Genomic DNA, 13,073 nt, shown 5'->3' on the forward strand with positions numbered 1-13,073 from the left:
GAACCTCAATTAAGTTTAAAGCAATTGCATTATATTACAGTCTTTCTCCCAGTGTTTCTACAGTTTTCTCACCAGGACTTCAGAACTGTGGGCAAGCAGAGATAAAGGACGAGTCTGAAGAAAAGGCTTGTCACCTGCCAGAACTCTTGAGTACTGATTTAAGGATACAAAGAAGATGTGGATTTGGATTAGCAGGCTACCCATGGATTCTCCCAACATACTGAATTCCCCTGGATTGGAAAGGGATTGTCTGGGTATAGCATAAACAGTAAAGCAGGTCCTTCTTTGTCCAAGAAAAAAGCCCTTTATTTTCTAATTCTGTCCAGGTGTCTGCCAGTAAAGAGATTTGCTGTAAGCCTTTAAGTATTGTACACTGACCAAATTCTATATTAAAAAGTTCCATGTGGACAAATCAGACTAAAGCACACATTTAGGGAGACTTGGGAGACCTACAGGAGTACTTTCATGCAGTGATAGCAAAGAATATTCTGACAGCTAGCGAAATTCGGCTGTGAGCTGCTAATTATCATGTGCTCCAAACCTCTTTTGACAGAATAAAACCCTCTGCAGTTGAAGCTCTGCAGTCTCTGAAAAGCTTATCTGAAGTTTATCCTCTGGACACTGTGGGGAGAAGGGGAGCGACTCTTCCCTGACTAATTACGTAGCTTTATCTGCCTTCTCAGATGGAACATGAAATTTCAATTTTGAAGGCTTTTATGTAGTCTTGCCATATTTTTTGCTGCTTTTAAAAAACAGGTATTCAGTTTTGCACTTACCAAAACAAATGCTTTTTGAGGTGTAGGGCTCTAAGAAGTGATCCATCACCCTTTTCCCAAGAGGTAACAAAAGTTGTGCTGGTATAATCAATGCCTCTGTCTGTGCCTGGTGGTTTGAGCCCAAATTGTATCCAGCCTGGGAAGAAACAGTGTCACCCCAAGGTTGGTTTATAGTGAGGAGCTTGGCCTGTAAGGAATCAAAGACAGGATTACCCTGTGCTACTAGCTCAGAGCACTAACAAGATGAAAGCATCCTGCAAAACTTTAATATTCTGCATCTGCATCCCATGCCTTGTTAGGGTTTTCCCCCTTTCCTTTTCTAGGAGAAGAATCAATTTGTGTTTCATTCTGATCTACAAGTCTATGAACTTCTAAATACACAGCCATCAGGTCTTGCAATCAGACAGTTCTTCGTGACACTCCGTCTGGGTTGTCTGGCAGGCTTTCACATGACACTGTCTTCTCAGCATAGTAATGTTTCATCTGGTCTTTGGTGGAACACAGATTTCATATCTTTGTTCATTGTCTGCTAAATGCATTTACTAAGCACCACTTCTTACCTAAATAAAAACATAACTCCTCATTTGGCGTTTATTTCTTACCAACAGATCCTTTCCTATTGAATTATGGAATGGTTACATTGTCTTAATTCTCTTTATACTGTTTTCAACTGTTTTTCTTTAAGAAAGGGGGTTTGTTTCCTCAGTCTTGGCTAGATTAAATCTGATCACTTTTAAGCCACTGGTCTGCATTTAAATACAAGGACAAGAAAAGAGAAAGTACCCTTCTACAAACTCATCAGGAGTTTGCATCTTGGAGATCATTTCTCTTATTGTTTTACTGTATTCAGCAAATAGAAAACCACAAGCTTGTGCTTATGGTATCAGCAGTCAAGGCTCCAGCTTGTAAATAAAATGAGTAACACGGTAGCCATAAGTTTAATATTTTGCTTGTGTTGTTGCCAGCTCCCTCTTGTTGGCATAAATGATCTCCACGCGCTCACTGTAGAAACAAACCTCTGGTGCTGGCCCAGAATAAGAATGTATTTGATTTTTGCCCCAGTGCTAGATTTTGAGTTCCTGTCTCCAGTAATTAATTATAAACCATTGCTCCCAGGCCTTCTTCTCTATTACTGTTTTCTAAACAGCAGCTCCTGACTTTGTATATATAATGATTATTATTTCTTCCCAGGTGTATTACCTTACATTTATCTATATTAAATCTCATTTCTCTTTCCTCTGTCCATCTCTCAAAAATTGCCCCTAACCTTATTCTCCAGTGAGGAGAGATCCTTTCTCAGAACTGCTTTGTTTATGGGATGCATTGCTGGAAGGGCGTAAAACGTAAAATAATTGTGTAGCTCTTCCAGGCTTTTCATTTCCTCTTTTCTGCATTCCAATTCTGCTCCTTCTGATGTAGTCATTGACTTCAATTCAATCAAGAACAAGCATTTAAAGAGCTGGCCCATTGTCTGGATAATGGCAATAGTCCAGTTATTGAAATTTCTTAATCCTTTGTTTGGATTAAATTTCTTGTTCTCTTCTGAAACAGGCATGGGGGATGAGAGAAGAGATTAAACTATATTACACTGCATCCTAAGCCTGCAAAAAATATTTCATAAAAGCAACTTGTAAATACTCTCAGTGTCTGCCGTTTTTCTGCACCTGAAGGAAGTTGTGTAATTTCATGCCAGCACTTTCATTTTGGCCTGTTTGGATTCAGCTGTGTCTCTACTGGACTTAAGTTTGATTTGTAGCCGACAGATTTTTGGTTCTGGGCTAGCTTTTGGCACAGCAGCCCCAGTACTGTATGTACATCATCATTGATTTGTACCCTGATGTCTCTCAAGTCCTCTATAATTCTCTCTGCGTATCAGCAAAATGAAGATGAACTAGCTGAGAGCAACCCTTCGGGCTTTCGATAGCCTTTGACAAAATCTTGCCCAGGAAGTAGATTTGCCTGATCCCAGCCAGCAGCCTAACTGAGTCTGGGCAAGCCCCTCATACAGATGAGAAAGTGAGTCTTTTCCACCAGTGTCACTTGAAATGTTCTTGAAATGCTCTATCGATGCCAACAGTTGCTGCAGTAGCCTACTCAGGGGTTTGGGAGTTCCTGCTCCCTTCCTGGCTTTGGCACTAATGATCATGCAGTCCCGCAGGGAGTCAGCTCAGCAATGATGCTAATTAATTACTGCAGACAGGAGCTCAAAATGTAACATTGTTGGGAAAAAATCAAATGCCTGCGCTGTTTTGTTTGCAGCTGGTCTCTAATGGCTGTATTTGGGGAAAATCTTTAGCACAGCTAAGAGCAAAAGCTCTCTCTCACTCTGCTGTTAAAGAAATATAGTAGTGAAGGATGGAATAGTAGCAATTGCAACAAATCAGAAAGTGGCTAAATACAGGATAAAGAAAAATTAGTTCTCAACAGTTTTATCAGTAGGGTGCTCTTAGGAAGGATGCTGCTAAAAACATAAGACTGGAAGAGACCATCTGGGTCACTGCGTCAGTCTCTGCAAACACAAGCTGTCATTCAATAATCACCGAGTCCAGAACAATCCACAGAATATTGACTCCGCATGCCTCCATATACAACAGGCTTCTTTCAACATCTTAAAATAATCCTAAGACCTACTGTGAAGACAAAAAGTCACATCAATAATGTGCTTCAGGAAAAGAACAAGTGAAATCATGGACATAGTCAGTGTCTGAGGACACAGACTCACGATCCAGCCTTTCTCCCTTCTCACCACATGTACCAGCACGCTGCATCAGATCAGGTCGCAAGTTTGGCTGAAAACTTGCTGTATAAAATAGTGACTCATTTTCAGGCACATCAACTCCCTGAAACCAGTTGAGAATGAGCAGCCCTTTTTTTGGCAAGCTTAGTTCTTGGCTGCAAAGCTCTCTGGACCAACCTGCTGCTCAGCTGCACAACTACCAGGAGGGACCATGGTTGCTCTGACTTAGATAAGGATGAAGTGCTATGGAACTGCACTCCAGAGATGAAATTTCTCATTGCAGCAAAGCCAACCAAATGGCTAGCTGCCACTGAAGGAAACAGTTCCATACGAGTCAGCCCCAATTGGCACTGCTACTCAATAACTACTCATTTTTTATGGTGAGGTTTGTTTTCCTCTAGTTCAGCTTGCCATGGCCACCAGAAAAGTGGAAATGCATGGCCAAGGAGGAGGGGGAGAAGTAGAATGACCTCACTTCTTTGCACTGGCAAACTGCTAGAGCTGTGTGGTTGCACTGCAAAGCTGTGCTGCGTAAGCAGTTCCCTTTGAATGCTCCTATCTGCTCCTGTACCATCCGTGTGCCAGCACCCATAGTCATGCAGCCTTGTGACGGACAGGATCAAGGATCTAATTAAATTCAAGAAGTCTGGAGCAAAAAAAAAGCATCATTGTTTTCAGCCAGGGGTGTTCCCTGATTGAGCTCATCTTAGAGTTCATCTGCCTGCATGATGGCAGAACAAGAAAAAGTGGAGCGGTGTAGTAGATAAGGAGTTGGAGGAGCTGTGGATAACATTTTCAGATGATCCAAGGAGGCCCATTCTTGAGCGAGTGTTGGTGATAGCCTGCTTCAAGCACAGGGCTGGACTAGAGGACTTCCAGATGTCCCTCCCAAACAACATTTCTGCGATTTTATAATTCCCTACCACAGGAATTAAAAGCCATACACCAGTACTCACAGGAGTTTTTGTACATGTGGTAAATGAACTAGTCTAATGAGTGTATTTTAAACCTGCACAAGCTATTAATGCCAATGTTTCTCTTACCAGTTTTTCACGTGTCCAGCCTTAAGCCAGCCAGCTCTGTTAAATTTCAGCACTTCTCAGGGAAAACCCCTAACCAGGTGCTATTCCCACTCTCCTGCTGCCCAGGAAAGCAGTGGCTCAGAACTTTCTCAGAAGACTGCCACTGTGCTCTCTCAGTGCTTCTTATTCCTCCCTTATTTCTTCTACTCAGAGCACAGCAATAGAATAGTTCATCTGCTTCTCCTAATGTAGGACCTCTCCTATGGGAAGGACAAAATTCACCCTTTACAATGTAGCCTTTCCCTCTTCATTTAGAAAATGTGGGATTACAATTTATATGTATTAGTAGGATTTACAGATCATGTAGGTAGCAAAAAGGGACATAATATGACAGAAGATGTGGCATTGTTCCTTTAATTCACAGCACACATTAGAGTAATATGAACACACACCTCCACGGCTCTAGGGACTGTATCTGCCCATCTATTGATACATGCAATGTATCCGGCAGATGTCAGCTGTAATATATAATAACGGTTTATCGGCTGTATAAAAAAGGAAATAACTATTAGGATGCAACCTTGCTCTACACACAACATCAGGAAAAAAACCCAGTGCCTGTGATTCAAGAAGGATTGTAAACCCTAGAAAAAATTCAGAAAGAGGGCAGCAAAAATGATCCAGAGGTTGAAAAACAATCTCTAGGGTATAAGGTTTAAGAAATCTATTACACCTATCAGAGAAGAGTGGTGACTGATCACTGTGCACAGATATATACATATGGACAAGATATTTGATAGTAGGGGGGGCTTTTCAGTCTTGTAGACAGAAACATAACAGGATCTAGTGACTGGAAACTGGAGTTAGACAAATTCAAGATTGAAATAAGATGCAATTTCTTAGCAGCGGGGTTAACTAGACACTAGAACAACTAACCAGGGAAGGTGGTAGAGCCACCTTTATAACGTCCCTCCTGGAAGAAATAGTGCCCTTCTATCCCAGGCACAAATTTGATCTAAATATTTATAATCTGCTAGCAGCAGATGGATTTTTTAAATTAAAAAAAAAAACAAACCACAACAAAACCAAAAACCAGAAATCAAACATATACTGCCTATAAATATATAAATATTTACATAATTTTCATGGATAATGTTGGCTTTTGTGTATCTCTTTTTAAAAGCATTTTGCTAAGTGCCATGACTTTAAAAGTCAGAGATATCTAGCTGTGCATGCATAAATTTTCCTGGCAGACACAGTGGAAAAAACCTAATTGAAGATAGCATCAAAAAGGATCAAAAAAAAAAAAGAAAAATCACCCAACTTCATTTTCTTTACTACCTGCTCTCTGTGTGCCTTTTGCTTAGCGATATTATTTTTTAAAATGCACGTTCCTGCTATCACGTGCTCACTATCGTTGTCATACCTTGGATAAAAAAAAGAAAGGTTGATGACATTATAAAGTTTACAATGATTGCTCAAGTCTTCAGGGAACCAGATCCCTCCCTGTGACATTAAACAATTTACAAAACACCAGGAACAACCATTCTAATATCAAGAAGCTATTAATTTTCATCATTTTCATAATTTCACTGGTGTCAAATCTTAATCCATTATGCCCAAGTATATTATGCTGCATAGTTCCTCGCTGACTTGCCATGGGCTAATTACTCATGGCTCACTACATTCCAATAAAATCTCTATCTCATCTGTCTGTCAAATGGAAATGAAATAACAGAGAGAAGTTGCCAAAATGACTGCTTGAGATCCTTTAAAAAATATACAAGAGGAGAAAGATGCTCTATTACCCTCCATCCCATAGGTCATTCTGAACACTCTTGAACAATGCTTTTGTTTTGCTTCTTCAGTTTACCTTTTTCTTGCTAATAAGCACCAGCCTTCATACAAACATCAACCTGAATCTTTAAATTATTTTGAAAGAATGTTATGTTTATGGATATATTAATCAGTTATTTGAGAAGACAGCAATTCTGCAGTCAGTGCTTTGGGAATACTCTCGCCACCCAGTTCCACAGACAGAATTTATGCTGCAGTCACAATTGTATCTCTAACCTGAAACACTGCTTTGTCTCACTGAAGGGGGAAGGTAGGTCTCCTGATAAATGTACTGGAGGAGACTGCGCTTTGCTCTTTGCTGTACTGCTGTCTGCCTCCATGACCTTGCAGCAGATTCACAATTTCTATAAAGTTGTGGTGGCTGAAAAAATTCCCATCCCCATCTTTCCTGCTCCTGTCAGTACTCACTGTCGTAATTAAGTAAAACAGAACAGTTTTAAGCAGCAGCTACGTTGGATGACCATTATTCCACAGCAACAACTCACAGCCTGAAATACACACCTAAAAGGGCATCTTCTATTTTTACCAAGAGGGAGGTAATCCCTGGCACAAAGCCATATCTGACACCTGTATGTGGCAAATGCATCTGTTACTGCAGCTAAACCCTACAGGGTCATGAACAAGAGGCCACAGGCAAACAACTTCTCTCTCCGGGTGCACGCATATGGCTTGATACAGCTCTACCTGCAGAATCCTCCAGCCAGGTCTGAGCCGGAGTCACAGGCATTGCGTATTCGCATGACCACAGTGTTGTATCTAACCTAATTAGCACCATGTCCAACCTAATTAGCACCACCTACCAACAGGGTTAAGTACTTTGGGTGCAGCAAAACGCATATGCAAGCCTACAGCTGCTGCTTCCCACTCTGCAAGCAACTCAATGTGCATACATGCTCTGCTAAGTCCTGCGCTCTGTTGCGTGGTGTAGAACTGCCCTCTGTCATGTTTGGGTTTTTTTAAATAGCAAACACAGATAATTTATTTTATTGCTTCCAAGGCAGTCTGAAGCTTCAACCACTGCTGGTTTTCCATACATTTTCTATTTAACTGAATAGGAAGAAAAAAAAAAAAAGCTTAGCATACCAAAATACTGGGATAAAATATGTTTAGGATATGCTTCTACATGTGTCTAAAAGAACCCAAACGCTGAAAACAACCAGGTGAAAAGAAATCCCTAAGTCTCTATGCTCATCTGCTCATGTAAGCGCTGACTCTCTGCTATCTTGTCCCTGGGGCACTAATTTACAATTCTGTAAGATGTTAGTGTAAACTGCTTAGTAGCAATGCTATGTCCATTTGCACAAGCATGAGTGATGATCCAAGGCGTGAAGCAACAGAAAATCAGCCTCTGGTATTTATATATGACCTTAGGGAAGTACATCTCCTTCAGGGCACAGCTTTGGGAATTTTTGTTTTCCAAAAAAAGATTCTCTGGCAGTTTAATCCCTCTTTGCCTCTTAAATAAACTGATAGAGTATGCCCATTTTAAGCTAACACATGGACACATTAAGTGTAGTAATGAAATCCAAAATTCCTGCAAGCAACTAAAGTGGGCATTATCAGCTGGCAGTTTACCATATGTGTCACGGGAGAAGAAATCTTGAGAGATCTGAAGGATGCAGAGACTGCTTCAGGGAGGGTATTCCGTATGGTGAGGGTGACCAAAAGGACATCATTAACACAGCTATGAGAAAAGCAGATGGAGTAGATATGGAGGCTGAGAGAGAAGAGGAGAGCAGATGACAGGAAAATGCAAAGTTGTGAAGTGTTGTGGTGCAATTGAGAACGCAGCTGAGCTGCTGGGCAGGTGGACTCCACGGGCACTCGACAGAACACCCGGGAAAACCCTTATGAGAAGAAGTGAAGGCTTCTGTGCTGGGTTAGCTCCCACCACTGGCGCACTGGGGTGAGATAAGCACCAGCGCTGGCACAAGGGAGGTGCAAGGAACCAACCCATGATGAAGGAGGTGCAGCAGAACCCTTTCAGCAGCAGCTAGCTGTTGCCTGGCTTAGCTCTATCGTCAAAATCAGGTCACGGCTCAACAGCTACCAACAGAGCTTCAAGAACCAGCATAAGCCATTGCTGCTCTGCGTCTCTCACCACTCGCCCCTGCCCCAGGCCCAACCCCTCCGTTGCACCAGCAGAAGTGCTGCCCGATAGATCAGATCAGAGAAATAAGCTGGTTGAAAAAGGTGCCTCTCCTCCCTTCCCCATGCTGCTTTTCAGCCAAATCAGGTTCCTAATCTGGTTTACCACACAGCTGAACGAAACCACGGTGCCAGCAAACTAGCGGGCACATCAAAGAGACAGGAGCGAATGGCTGGGAGCAGAGGCTGTCTTAGGCCAGCACTGCTGCCAAAAAAAATTGTCAAACTGCACTCTCGGAGGGCTAGAGGGCTTGCGGAGACAGGGAAATCTATGGAGATATACTAAAGAGGTAAGTACAAAAAGGAGCCACAGAAATAGGCCAGGGAGATAAGTGCAAGAATAGTGTTTCAAGGGACCTTTTTGACAGGTCAGGTCAGGCGTAGGAAAAAAACGCTGTCATAAGCAGGATGAGAGATAACAAAAGCCTAAAAAAGCATATCTGTGATGTGGAGAGAGATAAGAGGAGACTTTAGAGAAGAAAAGGAAACAAAATTCATATACATCAAGATAAACAGGTCAAAAAAGAGAGTGGAGTCAAAGATGACTCCCAGGTTATAGGTCTGATTGACAGAGAGCAATTGTGTGCTTTCCAGGCAGGATCACAAAGTCACTGCCCAGGAAAAAACAGGGGTCCTTGTGTGGGGATTGCAGATGGAGTTTCAAGTCGGGAGGTTCTCTGAAACACTATACATTTCCTCAACAGGTGGAAGCTTTTAATTCTGAATGAATTCCTATGTCGTTTTTTCACATGAGCTTAAAAGCTGACATACTTGCGCTTGCTCATAATGGTGGAAGTGGCCAGTATCGACAGCATCGACAGGGAGGACAGGGACCAAAAATTCTTCAGATGTTTTGCCAACCTTCACATAAGAACCCAGAATGGGCCAAAGCCACATCTTTTAGCATCTTTAGCTGCATCTTTACCTTTTTGAGGGGAGAAGGGGTATTCAGATTCAGGAGCCTTGACTCTGCCTCCACTGTAATTTTGCTACTGTCAAAACCTAGAACTACAGCTAGGAGTGTTTAAGAGCTGGTTTCGGTGACAAATTGTTACATCAGAATTGGAAAATGAGTCCACATTTGTCTATTTCAGTAATGGAATGAAAAAGTAAGCCACTCTCACTTTTTGGAGTTAAATTCAACTTCTGGAGGTATTTCCATGCAATCTTGTCTCCTTCAGTGCCATCCAGTGGAATTAATGTGAAATATCAGGCCTATGCACAAGGAGGAAATACAAAAATACCACAGCCCACAAAACAGCTCTATATTTTCAGGAGGTGCTGTTCATACCAGGTAAATTGCAGGTTGTCAGGGATATTGGTATAACAATAATGAAAAACAGAACTATGATTTTCAATAGCAATAATTCAAATTAGATCTGACATTGTTGCCTGGAGTCTCAGGAAAGCTCCTTATATCATTTTTAAAATAGTTATTTGTGTCTGCAAAATATGTAGCACATACAAAATTCATACTGGTACAGCATGGTATAAAGATTTAATAGCATCCATTTGTGTAATGCACCTATCCACAACCCAAGCCAATAAAATATTAGGTGTAATTTTTCCTCTCCTCCAAGGCATGAGTAGTTTAACTGAAGGAGCAGGGGCATCTAGATTTATAGATGCTTACACTCTCAATAATACAGGTATTTTTAAAAGATATTCACACATATCTATATTGTATTACATATGCGTGTGTATGTAGACATATATGTGTGTGTATACGTATATGTGCACACACACAAATAAAAGTTCAGTATGTTATAGCCTCATAATAGATTCTTTTTTCAGGTAAGACCTCCTTGCCCTTTTAGTGCTTTTCATGAATCCTCTTGAATTACAATGAACACATGCCAATATTTGCATTAAGATTCCTAAGGCTGTTTTCTTGCTTTTTCCAACTCTAGAGTAGAGCTGTCTGCCAAAGGCCTAAGGCTTCCTACATAAAAACTCTTTAAAGGTGGCTTGCAGGATGGATTTCTGCAAACAAATGGATTTCTACCTCTTTTGTTCCTTTATAGCACACAGAAAAGACAAGAAAATATCTTATACTAAATTAGAACGGCAGAATATTTTTTTGGTCTTACTTACCCTAGCAGATGTCTACTGCAGTGGAAAAAAACATTGAAATGCTAATGTCTCTGTGCTCTCCGAGTTTTAGCTTCCCTTTCTTTAAGCCTCTGTTCAAATCCCAGCGGTGCCTCTGTCAATGCTCCCCTTCCCATCACAGCTTGTCCCTTTGCTCAGAGTCAAGACTTGAATCTGTTTGATTTTGTCTGCTCTACCGATGTGCTCTCATTCTTCTGGTTTCCTCACTGGCTTCCACATCTGTCCTCTCTCATTTCTCTTAGTCCTAGGCTCCTGGCATACAGTCCCCCTCCAATTCCTCATCTATATGTACTTGTCCGCTTGCCTCGAACTTGTTCTCCTTCATTCCTCCTTGAGAATTTAATTTCCTTGCTGACCTAATCCCACCATCCTATCCCTATTACTCTCATGTTAAGCTTTTCAACCCCCTAGTAGTTTCAGTCTCACTATATCCCCTGCCTCCATACTTACTGTTTCTCTTGCCTCAGTCAGGTCCTTGTCCCCTCACCATTCCCATCAGATGTGCTCAAGCACCTGTGAAGATGACAAAACAGCAACTTTTTGGCAGCACTCCCAGTCCAGAGACCCACCCCAGTCCATACTGGCAAAGAGAGGACTCTTTTTGGCCCTGCAGCCACAACTGGGGTAGACTTGACTGCAGCAGTAGGAAGGATAGTGGGGGCTCTTGCTAAGTCAGGAATGTGGAAAATTCATTTCTTCAAAGGCTTACAAATTATGCTAAGTGTAGTCAGAAGATCAGACACCTCCCCCCCAATTCAGTTTTTCATGACAAATTCCAAGTCTGCTCTAGAGCATAAAGGCATGTAAGCACTTCAAAGATAAGATCTCCACAATATTTTATCCTAGACAAAGCCCTTTTTTTCCTGCCTTTGTTCTTAGATCATATCTGGTATCAGTAAAGTCATCCTAAATTTCCATCCTCAGTATGGAAAATTTCACGCCAACTCATGGACGTTTAGCAAGTGGTATGCTACCTTTAGCTGTAGTTAAAGCTTAACAAACTCATTTAAAGGAAAACAACTGACAACCCTATTGTAGGCATTATTATATATTTCAAGTATAGCCTATTACTAAATGCAAAATAGTATTTAAGCTAGTAATAACATCACATGTGTGCAAAGGAAAATTATTATGAATTAAGCTCTTCATTTTTACCTTTAGTTTTATCCACTGCAATTACACAATCCATTTTCCTCAGTTGAGAAATCTCAGAAGAGTGGATGATTCTGTAATCCAGAGCTGCTTACAGTAGCGTAACAGTTGCGTAACTGTGGTGAAATAAAAACACAGATTCGCTCTAACTTCCCTTCCATTGACAGGCCTACATAGTCATTGGTGCTCTTTTAGCAAGTATTTTCTTTTATTCCAAGGATTCGTTTAGTGAACACTAACGACTGGCTACCTTGGCACGACACATCTCCCTGGAAGTGCTGTCCCCTGCCTGGCTAGAAGACCTTCAATGATCCGCTCCAGCAGAACACATACGTTATCTCAGGAACCAGCAAAACGTCCCTTCCCCATCCTTCTTCAAGACGCCAGGGCTCTCAAGTGTGTACTTACTAATTATGGCAGGGACCAGCCTACAGATGGTGCTTAGAGGATTTATTGTGCCAGGCCAGTAAGATCCCACTGTTACTGCCTTCCTGTGGCAATAACTCCGAGCTTTATCTTTGCATTGCTGTGATGTTAAGGGCACGCTTCTCATATTAAGCTGAGTAAGGAGTGTCACTATATATTAACCTTAACTGCACAGAACATAATTGAACTCAATGGGGCTACTGCCCTGTGTTTCAGCAGGACTTGACTTTGAAGAAATAATAATTCACTGGTTTACAAAGGCAGAAATAAACTTTATTATACAGGAAGTGCAGGTGCAATACTGTGATTATAGACATTGGTATGATTCACCTTGAGATTTTAGTTATATCTTGCCAAAAGACACTACTATCAAGCCCCAAATGACTCTAACAACACTACTATCACTGTGGTATTTACAAGTTCCTTCCCTAGTGTGAACAAAACTACCTCTTTTCTTCCAATGTTGAAAATTAAATGCACAGTATTAGCACCATCAATGAGGTGTTTAACTTCAAAATTGCCTTTCCTGGTGAGAATGAAAATGTTACTTGTTTCCTTTTTTAAAATTAACAGCAGTGTATTCCTCTCTTTCCTACTACACTCACTTGTTTAATCAATCCGGGGCACAGTATGTCTCTAGTGCTCAGAGAGCACTGAGGGTATACCCCTACATTTGTGCATGCTCGTGCGTGACATCCCACGCTCCACAGCTGGGACCTTGCCTGTTTCCAGTATGATTCAAGCACACAATAATAAAGTAGAAAGAATATGTCTGGAAAAGAACAGGTAGGGAAGACAAAAGGCTCAACTTTCGTTTAACTCATCTTTGTACCAATAACAAGG

General features: G+C 41.3%; 1 long non-coding RNA gene across 4 annotated transcripts in view; it reads right to left on the reverse strand.

Annotated features, from left to right (window-relative positions):
* Positions 1-13,073, reverse strand: part of LOC128909942 (uncharacterized) — a 51,573-nt gene that overhangs the window by 35,817 nt on the left and 2,683 nt on the right. For all 4 annotated transcript variants that reach the window (XR_008466561.1, XR_008466559.1, XR_008466562.1 and 1 more), the window contains exons 2-4: positions 11,808-11,920; positions 11,103-11,165; positions 777-963 (exon numbers count right to left, since the gene is read on the reverse strand). This is a non-coding gene — a long non-coding RNA (uncharacterized LOC128909942). The remainder of the gene's footprint in view (positions 1-776; positions 964-11,102; positions 11,166-11,807; positions 11,921-13,073) is intronic.

This window comes from Rissa tridactyla, chromosome 5, assembly GCF_028500815.1.
Source record: "Rissa tridactyla isolate bRisTri1 chromosome 5, bRisTri1.patW.cur.20221130, whole genome shotgun sequence".
NCBI lineage: Eukaryota > Metazoa > Chordata > Aves > Charadriiformes > Laridae > Rissa > Rissa tridactyla.